Source organism: Ambystoma mexicanum, chromosome 9 (assembly GCF_040938575.1).
Source record: "Ambystoma mexicanum isolate Mex_15411 chromosome 9, UKY_AmexF1_1, whole genome shotgun sequence".
NCBI lineage: Eukaryota > Metazoa > Chordata > Amphibia > Caudata > Ambystomatidae > Ambystoma > Ambystoma mexicanum.
The window spans coordinates 1,344,089,862-1,344,101,332 of NC_090931.1; positions in this window are offsets into that span (position 1 = coordinate 1,344,089,862).

Genomic DNA, 11,471 nt, shown 5'->3' on the forward strand with positions numbered 1-11,471 from the left:
TTCTGGGGGACAGTTTGAAGGGACGAAAAAGGGAAGGTCTGACAGCAGCCTAAAAAGGCATGGTGGATAGAGGGTTCAGTGTGAAAAGGGAAAGGGGGATACCATGTCTCACCTAAGGACATCTTTTTCCCACGTCCCAGGTTCCCTCCACCCAGGTGATCCTCCCCCGCATATCCACCCCCAGGGTCAGGATCCAAAAGGGATGGCCTTTCCCTGGCCACCTCAGAGGATGATCCTGGGGAAGAAGAAGTGAGGACTCCCTCAAGTTCCCCAGAGAGGGGAAATGGAGGATGAACAATGTCGGAGGGTTCACCAAGTGTTGAGAGTGTTGCAAGAGAAGGGGTTGACTGTGAACATTACTAAGTGCCAGATAAAGGTGCATTGCATTACCTGTTTGGGCCACACCATTGATGGGGATGGAATCAGGCCGCAAAAGAGTTTGGTTGGTGTGCTGAAGGGTGCGTCTGTCTCAGAATCCAAAGAACAGCTGAGGTGTTTTCTAGGGATGGCCCAGTTGTACGTTAAGTTCATTCCAGGCTGTGCAGAAAAGACTGTCTGCAGGAGGGAGCTAGTCAAGAAGCCTGTAAAGTTTGAATGGACAGAAGATTGCCAAAGAGAGTTGGAGACACTGAGGAAGTGTCTGGATGAGGCTCCTCCTCCTTTGTTGATGTTTGATGTCAGTTCCAAGACAATTTTGATTGGCGATGCTGGTGAGGTTGGTCTAGGGACCGTTTTGACACAGTGGAGGGATTGGGTATACAGGCCCATGGCATTTGCTTCCAGGGTTTTGCATGACCCAGAGAACAGGTACTCCGTCATTGAGAAGGAGACGCTTGATGTGTTTTGTGTGTCCAAGCTATTTCTAATGCTTATGTGCGGCTTGCCCTATGTGGTGTGGATCGACCATAAGCTGCTGGTGCATGTGCTTATCACTAGGGGGTTGTGATCAGTTGCCACCAGAATTGCACATTGGATGGTAGGGTTGCAGGACTATAACTTTGTGGTGGAGTACGTTCCGGGTCAGAGGAACACAGTGGCAGGTTGTCTGTCTTGGTTGCCAGGGCGCGACGGTGGGGAGGAGAGTTTGGAAAGTGAGGAGTGTATGCAGATTGCATGCGTCATACCAGGAATAGACAAAGAAGAGTGGAGAAAGCAGAGTACTTGTGATCCGGAGTTGGAAGAGATTAGGAGGGGTTTGAGAGAAGGGTGGACTGCCAATAAGGACTCAGATTGGCAAGAGGTATGCTCTAGTTGCTAATGAGCTTGTGGAGATTGCCTGGAGCATGACAAGAGGGGACAGGTTGGTTCCCCCAACCAATGTACATGGTAGGTTGGTGGCTTTAGCCCAGGAGGGGCACCTGGGGCACACTTTGACCAAGAAGAGGTTGCGGTAGTGTTACTGGTGGCTTGCGATGGACAGTGATGTGTAGAAAGTGGACAGGGACTGTTTCCCGTGTGCAGTAGGTAAGAGTGAGCTTTTTAGGACACAGCTGGTGCATCTAGTTGTGATTCCAGACAAGGTGTGGAGCCAAGTTGCGCTAGACATAATGGGACCTTTGGATGTGTTGGGCGAGGGGGACAGGTTCAAGGGCCAGTCGTAGGCTGAGACCTGGATGGTTGGGTGGGTGTGCGCAGTATGTGGTGAAATTGGAGGATGCTGTTACTGTCGCGAGGGAGAAGCAGAAGGCTGCAGCAGAGAGAGAGAGAGAGAGAGAGAGAGAGAGAGAGAGAGAGAGAGAGAGAGAGAGAGAGAGAGATATTGTTCACAACACAATGAATGCACTATCCAAGCGGGGGACATGGATTGGAGTCAAGAGTCCACGTTTCATGAGGAATGGATAGCCCATTTTACGTCCCCCAGCGAGGTGATTGGAGTGGGTAGTGGCTATGTGAAGTTGAGCAGTGGCACTGTGGAGTAAAGGGAGAATTTCTGTGCAGGATGTGTCTGGAGCATGGTGGATGGATGACGGGTCGGAGGAAGTGAGTTTGACTTTTGTTGGGGGTGATTTGCAACAGGAGGATCCGACTGTAGGGGGGTGTCGACTCACAATGAGGAGGACATGTAACACTTTGTTGTGGAGGATGTGGGTGTTGTTGGCATTTCAGGGGTGCGTGGGTTGCGTTTTTTCCACAAGGGCCCGCAGGCTGCCCAGGAGATTGGAGGATTATGTGTGCCAGTGATTTTAGTCCTGTGTGATTTGTTTTTGATTCTTTCTGGTTGGCTCCTTTTTCTTTTGCTCTAGTTTTCATTTGTCTGCTCTTTGTTTCCTTGCTTTCTTTCTTGCTCTTTCTTTTGTTGGGTGTTAGGTAAGGGAGAGGTGTGTAGTAGCTTGGTGCGTGTGTGTGTGCGCACTTTTCTGATTCTACAGTTCTATTTGGAATGAGTTATTCTTTGGGCTGTTTCGGCTGTTCCACTGAAGAACCCGTGGGGTGCCACGGAACGACTTCTGCGTCTGCCTCTGCTTCCCTAGCGGGAGCACTACAAAAAGCAAACCGTAGGAATGATTGGAATTACACGAGTAGAAAGATCAGTGGCCCTAAAATGATCTAGAAACATAGTTATGAAGTGAGCATATAAGTCACTTCTTGGACACAGTGTGACAGAGTCGGATTAGTAAATTGCTTCAGTGGACCCATTGGTAGATACAGTAGAACATGCATTGTAGCTTGTCTATCCCCCTGTATAAATCAGGGTTCGGAGCAGCACTGGTGCCTACCAATAGAATGTTTTCACTTTTGGGGCTGCAGCGTAGCATCCAAAGGGTTCATCTTTTCCTGTATCCTGTAATGTAGTCATATAATTCCCAGTGGTTATTTCAATTGGACTGTGGTGCCTCAGGCTTCCTTGTCAGAGAGAGAGCTGTACCTTATGACATCAGGTAAACTGGGAGATTTAAGGTGACTGACAAGGTATGTGACTTGTGGTATATTAACAGTTGGATCTGACAATTCTGGGAGGTGGAGAAAAAACGAGACTGAGGGAGAAGGCTATTAATTTCGGTAAGTAGTCCCACAGCAAAGTCTCTAGACTAAGAAAGGTATTTCCTGACTTCCAGTTCCTCCCACTCCTTTAGTATTAAGAAGAGGAGGCCCTACATCCTACATACAGCTGATGGTTCTCTTCTGCCTCTCGTGAGTCCTTCAAGAGGTGGAGTTTTCTGCATTAAGCAAAGCACAGAACCGGGCAAGCTTTGGACACTGATGGTTAATGGGTTGACTTATTACACACTACTGAGACTCAGTTATACTGCCACTCAATAAGTGCTCCACCTAAAATGGATGCTATACTCACACAACTATTTTCCATGATGTAGAGCATTCGACAATCACACCAGGCTCCTGAAAATGTTTCTTGGATAAATAATCTAATGCAAAATGTCTGAACCCTAGCTTACAAAGGGCTTGGTAGCAATCACGGAAATAATGTTGGAATTTAGCATAGAAGTATGAAACCTGAACCATGAGACCCAAAGAAGACTTTAACTGTTGTTTATCCTTGCATGGTTCCATCCCCATCAGGGATGCTACTAACAGTATCACTAATCAGGATGCCATCTTGAAAGCATGACGCACATGCCAACCATACAAACAGTTTCTGTTCAGCTTGCTGAAAAATGGCTGTGGCAAACCCAAATGTCATTCACCTAGCACTGCAATCCCCTGATGACGCTGCAAACAATGTAAAATGTCTAGATTCAAGATGAAGTTGCGACTGATGGTATACAAAGGATTAGCCCAGAGTACAGGGCAAACCACTCAACTAAGGTAGCCACCATCTTGGAAATATTTGCCAATTGTTGTCGGTCTATGAAGGTGCATTCATTGAAGTCATGCAGTTTCGCACAGATACACAATCTGCCCAAACTTTCCTGGGGTAGTCAACATTTATTTAAAGGGTGGTTCTGCACCATATACACGTCAGCCTAGAGCAGAGGTCCCAATAAACTTAGAAGTATATATTTATTTTATTTGCGTGTGCTGTTCTGTGTGCTCCCATGGCTAGGCTGACATTTTAGCTTTTATAGGGTATCTTCATTGCATTGTAAATAAAAAGTTATTGCGATTACACAACTAAATGCTGCTTGGTTTATTGACGGCGTAAGGATAAAAGGCAGAATTTACCCGGTCTCAAGTTGAATATATAGATGAATGATGCATAAAGATTACTTGTCATCTACCTCTATTTGAATCTGGCCAGGTGGGATGAACCCTCTCAATTGGCCACCCCTCCCCCAGCTCTAACCATCCTTCTCTCTCTGTATTCTCCCATATTTACTTTTTTGTATGCTATGTATGCTCTCGATTAATTCCATACATATCTACATACCTACACACATACATAGCTAAATGTTTTCTATTCTGCCACACACCAGTAATCGTTTTGCAAAATAACAGCTGAGTGATGCAAACCACTGCCCACTTTCCTCATCCAAGTACTTTATTCGAACTCTTCATTCATAAAAATATCCTGAAACAGAGAAATCATGTACTGTAAATGATGGCATTGTTGGTATGTCATTGTGTGTTCCTGTGCAGTTTATGAATGCAGATCTATAGACACTATAATACAATATGATGGTATCCAGTCAATACATCTAAAACATTACAGAGTGGTACATTTTTGAGTGGACCATAATACCGAAAAACGCTGGAAGCATTAATTAAATAAATAAAGGGTAGTGGGATAAAGGGGTTAAAATGGGTTGGGATGGGTTTGGGGTTGCGTTATAAGGCTACAAAATTGTGGTCGTTAAGATCACAAGTAACCAATTTAATGTGTGCCTCAAAGTCAAGACTGGCTGACTGGTTGACTACTTCATACTTGGTATGGGACAACTGGAGATCTTACAAAATGAGTTGTACTACTTTCAAGACTCCAAAAGAGCTTGTGTAATGAGGTTGTATGCTTGCAGTCTTTATTGCACTCAAAGTGCATCACATTTGCAGTGCCACATTTCACAGACAGAACAAGCAAACACGCACCCTCATCGGATGTCAGCAACATGTTGGAAACAGCTGAGCTGTGGCCAAAACAGGTTGGGCCCTAGTGAAATGAGCATTGACATTAAAATCATGCCACACCCTGTGTACACCGCTGTCCAACACACTAATTGTGAGATGATGCTGAATAAAGAAATGTTAGCATAAGAAGTCTGGGACTTAGTTATGTTTGACAAGACCCTGGTGCATTTCAGTATCCCCATGATCGAGAGAACCCTGACATTTTATTGTTTATCTCACCCTGGCATGGTTTACTGAGCGAAAACTAAAAAAGGGCATTCTGTCTACCGAACCCGTTTTGTGCTTTCCCCTATGTGTTATATTCCATCTCCGGCACAGCAACACTATCCACCTGAGCGGCTTCAGCACTGACTTGCCCTTCCTGTCCTACCTGTTTATCACTTTGACAACACTCCCATTATCAGTTCTGAAAGAGACTCTCCTGTTCCTCTAACTCTCTCCCTATAGTTTCAATCACTCCAATATTGGGAAGAACGCCAGAACGGATTTACTGTGGCATGCCAGTAACCACCCAAACGGTCAATCTTCTGGACACCATTTTCTGTCCCAATATACAACAATACCTGATGCCCCTGCTGCACCTGGAAACATCTCCACATTCCACTGCTCAAACCCATCAGACAGCCACATTAACACACTGTCATACTCCTCCAGAAATGCCCATCAAAGCTTTAAGTGTTGTCTAGTTCTTGGAATCATGCTAATCCTATGGTGAGGTCTTTTTGGGCCAGCTAAATCCAATGTCGTTTTCCTACAAAACACTCTGCCTGGATGTAGTACCCGGCAAGCAAAGTTCAAGTGGCCTAACAAGTGTTGAATTTGTATGACATTGCGCACTTCATAAGCATCAAATTCTCCTCATTCAATCCTCTCAATTTATTCAGTTTGTCCGCTGGCATCTTCAACTACATTTCCAACGAGTTCAGCACAATTCCCAAAAATCTCTACACCTCTGTGTGTTCTTCCATCTTCCACATAGCCAACGGGATGTACTGGGCATGGCCAGCGTTTGAAAATCCAACAATAGTTGTGCACACTCGCGTTCAATTTTACGTCTATCTAATATCATAAATTTACCCAGGTAGTGCAGTATCTGCATCGAAATGGAACACCATGAGAATGCCCACTTAATATAATGTAACACTCAAATAGGGCACTTATCACTATCACAGAGCACCCATGATACATTCTTTGTCCATGAATGTCTGCTCCCAAACTGTATTCCCAATAACTGAAATTGATCTGGGTACACTGGTAGCAGCCTAGATATCCGTCCGAAAAGAAGCCACCATGCTAACCAACTCCGAGGTCCCACTATAAGAAGAGCCAAAGCCGGTGGCATTGGTTTCCCCCATATAGCACCTAAACTCTGGAATGGTCTCCCCAACTCACTCAGAGCAGAACCCTCGCTGTACTCCTTTCGCAAATCTCTCAAAACTACACTATTCAATTAACCATTTCCCCTCCTTCACCTTCACCTGCCCTCAACCGTACCGTAATGATATGTGCCTGTAATACCAATATATGTATACATTACCCTGTAATGAAAATGTTGCCTTGTAACCATTTGCCTTTCACTGTAACCAGCTTGATGTCTTTATCTGTAACAGCGCCACGATGCCCCAGGGCTGATGTGTGCTTTAAAAATACAAATGAATAAATAAATATCAATTTATTTTGCATTTGTATTTGATAGTGTTAGAAAGTGAATGGATGGTTAGGGGACAGATTTCGCCTCTGCCTTGGAACACCTGCCTTCACCTCACAACTGGAGGACTGTGGAAAAGACTGCTCTCTCAGCAGGGTTCAACAAAATCTTTCATGGTTGGAGTCCAAAGGATGATTCAAAGAGGTGGTGTGGTGCCCCATCTTTTAAAAACAAAAGCCCACAGATGAGTGGACTAAGGCTAGCCTGCTTTAGTGATTCCAATCCCTGCTCTTGAAAGGAGTGGGCCTTGCCCTCCTGGCATCACACCCAAAGTGCTTTGTGCTACAGGAAGTGGAGGGGACATGGAAGAGAAAGATAGGCAGAGAGAAACAAGATGCCAGAGGTTTCCCTCTGGCTACACTAAACCCGCCTCCTTCCCTTCTCAATAGAATGCAACACCCTGATGTTAGGCCTAGCCTTTTGTGAATGGGTGTGCCCTTTGATTCCTGTTCTCAGGCCAGCTTCCTGTGGAGTGACTGTCTCTGTTGGGAAAGTGCAATACCTGCTCTTACAAAGGAACAAAGTGAAGCCTTCCCCCAAGGCTGCAGTCCTGCCAGTGGGCAGGGGGAGCCTTGCCTGGAATGACTACATATAACTCTTCCACAGCTGAACTGGGCCCACAGGGCTGACACATGTGTGAGATCCATTTAATGTGGCTGGGATAACACTTGGAGATGCTGGCCACCCTACCCTAACTCAGGTATTTTTTATATTTTCAGTTTACTATGTGACAAGGCCAGAATCCCTAGAGTTACACAGTTTTTGGAACAGGGGTGCATATCTTATATGCAGCCCCTGCACAGCAGAGACTTGGCTGTCATGTAAGCTGTTAAGAGGGCACCTGTGACCTCTGAACCTGATCTGTGCCACTGGTAGGGCAGGTGCTGCAAATCAGAATACTGATGCAGCAGGGCACAAGTACACACTATGCTTCTGGCATGGAGCTTATGAAAGGGGAATCTGATCAGCAGATTTCCCTTTCAGAGATGGAATTACCAGCATAATTGTATTTAATAAAAATCAAAAACACCCGGCTACTACACCCTTGCCAGATTGAATTTCCGCACACCATCTTCCCCCGAAGCTGCTCAAGAATCGTTCTCTATTCTAGTTCTAAACTCCTCGTCATATCGTAGTTAAGTGAAACCCACAAAATTGATCTGCGATGTACTCCTTACCTCCATGTATTTCAGTAAAGGTTTGCTCCGGGAACTTCCCGCAATAGATGCTAGAATAGATAAGGAAAATGGATGTCAAGTTCCCAATTGTCAATGAGACTCTTCCTTCTTTGAAACTTCTTTACATCACACTTCCCTGTTCTAACTTAAATATGTGAAGAAATTCCATAGCTAATAGCCTTTCCTTAGTTACTTGTGTCACATGCAGATTGCCATCCAGGCGTGGGAAAGCTTCAGATTCTTTCTACCAGTCATGGGAACCTCATTCCCACTTTTATTTTTTCTGGTTTCTATCCCCTCTTCTCAATATTTAGCACACCCACACGTTGACACCACCTTCGAACCCGTTTCTATCCCCCCCAGATGTACCCTTAGATGTGCAACTTCCCTTTGGTGCCCCAATCACTCTCTCATCAACTTTGACCCCACTTTAACAGCCTCCTTCTTTTCTTCTGTTCGTTTGATGGTCCCCCGTTCAGTGATTTCTTTCTCCCTTTGCCCTTCAGAAACACATCCACTTTCAATTTCCATCTACTTCTTTCCCCCAGCCCATTCTTATGCCATAACCATTCCTCACCATTGTTTACCTTTCCTTCATCCCCTATCTCCCCCACTGTTTCTGCTTGCCTATGTCCACCCAATTCCCGGGCCCTTCACATGGGCACGTACCTTCGACTGGTTTCTTGGGCTCTGCGCAACACATTCCATTCTTTCATGGAACTGTCCCATCCACATTCCTGTCCTGCCAGTTGCTCTACATTCTCTGGGTCTTCTCACCAGATATCATTTCACCTCTCATCATTAGCCTTTCTTCACGTGACATATCCTCGCTATACCCCATTTGCAACCCCAAAATTTCCCTTGAGGTCTGCACACCTCTGAGTACCCCCTCATTTCCCATTCCATTTACCTTTCTTCAAAGTCCCTTTGGGTGGAACCCGTCAATGTATCCCACACCCAGTCTCAATCTCTCTGCCTGGCTACTTCGGTATCTTTGTGTATCCCAAATCATTCTACCCTTCTCTCTCCCATCCCATGGCGCTTCTGTCACCTAGAAGGCATTCCTTATTTTATTTTATTTAAAGCGCAGACCTCGCTCGAGAGCAGTGGAGCTCTGTACAGAGTGTGGGTAGCCGGCATTTAGGCTGCCATCTTTTACCAGTAGTGCTGTACTGTGAGGTTTGTGCTTCGCTATGTGCGTGCGTCCATTGGAATTACTCCTTGGTCAGGTTCCTTACCCCTGGGCAGCTTTTTGGGCCAACCTATTTGTCCATGGTGGAAGCGTCCTGGCCTGGACTGCACTTCTTCCACCACTCTGCCGCTTATCTAGAGTCCAGAGGCACCCCGCCCAAACTGTTATTCCCTCTGCCCAAACTGTCTGCTTCTCTCTCACCCCTTTCCTTGCCGTCCTTCCTTCTTTACGTCCTCAGTGCTAAGCTCTTCTTCGTCGTGCATCTCCTTTTGTGACCTTCAACAACCCACTTTCTACACCCTTTCTCTCACAACCCATTTTGGACTCCCTTTTTCTTTTCATCCATATTTCTTATGGGGCGGGATGGGCGCCCTCTCCCCAGCTCCACTATTTTCTCTCTTTGTGGCACTTCTTTGTGTTCCTTCCGACCTTGCTCTAGCACATGTTATTGGCCTACCCTCTTTTCTCTATCCCTGTCCTGAATTTCCTCCATGCCTGCTCCACTCCCCTACACTCATTCCCTTCCCTTTACTTACCCTACACTAGTCCACTGTTTTTGTCTCCTGCATGCCAGCCTTCATTCCCACAGATGCTGCCCTGCGTTCAGGCCAGGTCCTCTGTTTTTTCATGTTTCCCTTCTACACCATCCCTCACCTCACCGATTTACCTCCCATTTGCCTTTAACATAGAAAACGCAGGCGCCTTAGCTGAAGGAGCCACTCTTTGTGCAGCCATTGTTAGGTCGGGGAGGGCTACATCCAGGTGCGGCCTCCCAGACGTATAAATGAGACGCAGAGTCAGTGTTACTATCTCGGGCTCCGACGCTCACCATAACGCTTGTGGCACGGACTGCCCCTTTTATTGGCTCGGCGAGATGACAAGCTCCGCCATCGTTACCTTAAAGTGTCATACACAACACTCCTCCTTTTTCATAACCAAACAAACAACACACAAGATAATTAACACCACATCGTGTCGACATAAGAACAATGTCACCTTGTATATGCCAAGTCGGAAATGTGCAGGGGAGAAAAGACCAAAGGTTATTTCACACTGTTCTCAGTGTAGGCAACCTCGCCAACCTCCGATAGAAGCTGGAGTTCCTCGTGACCATAGCCTGGCCATCTGAAACCGTGATCATGGACCCTTTCACATCCACAACGTCAAATGGGTGCGGTTCATGTGGGAGTGACAGCTTCCATCTCGGTGTCTGGAACTAATCAAAACCCCATTCCACCACCTCCAGAGGGTGGTCTTGCAGCTTTCTCCTTTCGGTCTCCCTCTCATTCACTCTCCTTCTTCTATCAAACACTTCATCATCGTCGATCACCCTAGGGCTGCGAGGCATGTGGTCCGGTGTTAAACCTCTCGAACACTGTTGGAACATTGCTTCAGCTGGCGGCACGGCAGTTGAGCAATGGGGGGTGGTGCGGTACTCCGGCAGGTACTGGTGTAATGCTCTCCTTTCACATTCTCCTTGTCCATCCACAATCTGAAATACTTTGTTGAGCATGCGCATCAGTCTTTCCTCTTCCCCATTCGCCCTTGGCCAGACCGGCGTCACATTCCGATGTCGCACCCCATGGACGCATAGGTACTACGCACACCCCCTCCTTGGAATGGTGAGGAGCCCGTGGGTTGCGAAGATTTTCTCCAGCATAGGGACCACGCCTTCCAGAGATGTGGACTCCACAAACTCCACTTCAGGGTAGTGTGACCATTGGCCCACAAGTACTAAGAAGCTCGTGCCATGGCAAGTAGACCCAATGTTCATGTGCACCACCCACTGCAGGCTGCTCCGGTCCATTGTCTCAATGCATGGTTCCTTTTAGTGGGGCATCACGGCTTGGCACCACACGCAACTTCGAATTAACTCTTCTACTTTCTCCTCTAGTACTGGAAATCAGGATTCTGCCAAAATGACCAAATTCAATTTACCTACCCCACCAAAAGACCTAATATACATACCACAAAAAGTTCGAACTACCCAAAGTTTGAACTTTTTGTGGTATGTATATTAGGTCTTTTGGTGGGGTAGGTATAAAAAAGATAAACAAAGGCTGTGGTGGTGTCCCCCGCAACACCCCGCTCACTATACAGTATAGTGAGCGGGGGGTTGCGGGGGACCCCCCTGCAGCTGACCCAAACAAAAAAATAAAAAAATAAATGCCTGCGGGGGCTGCGGGTGTGTCCACGCAACAACCCGCTCCCTATACTATACAGTATAGTGAGCGGGGATTGCGGGGACACCCCTGCAGCTGACCTGCTCAACAGAAGAAAATAAAAGGACCCTGCGGCACCGGTTCCTGATTACGGAAGTGAAAGGGAACCAGCGTTGCAGGGACACAGCGCGTCGCGATGAAAGGTTAGT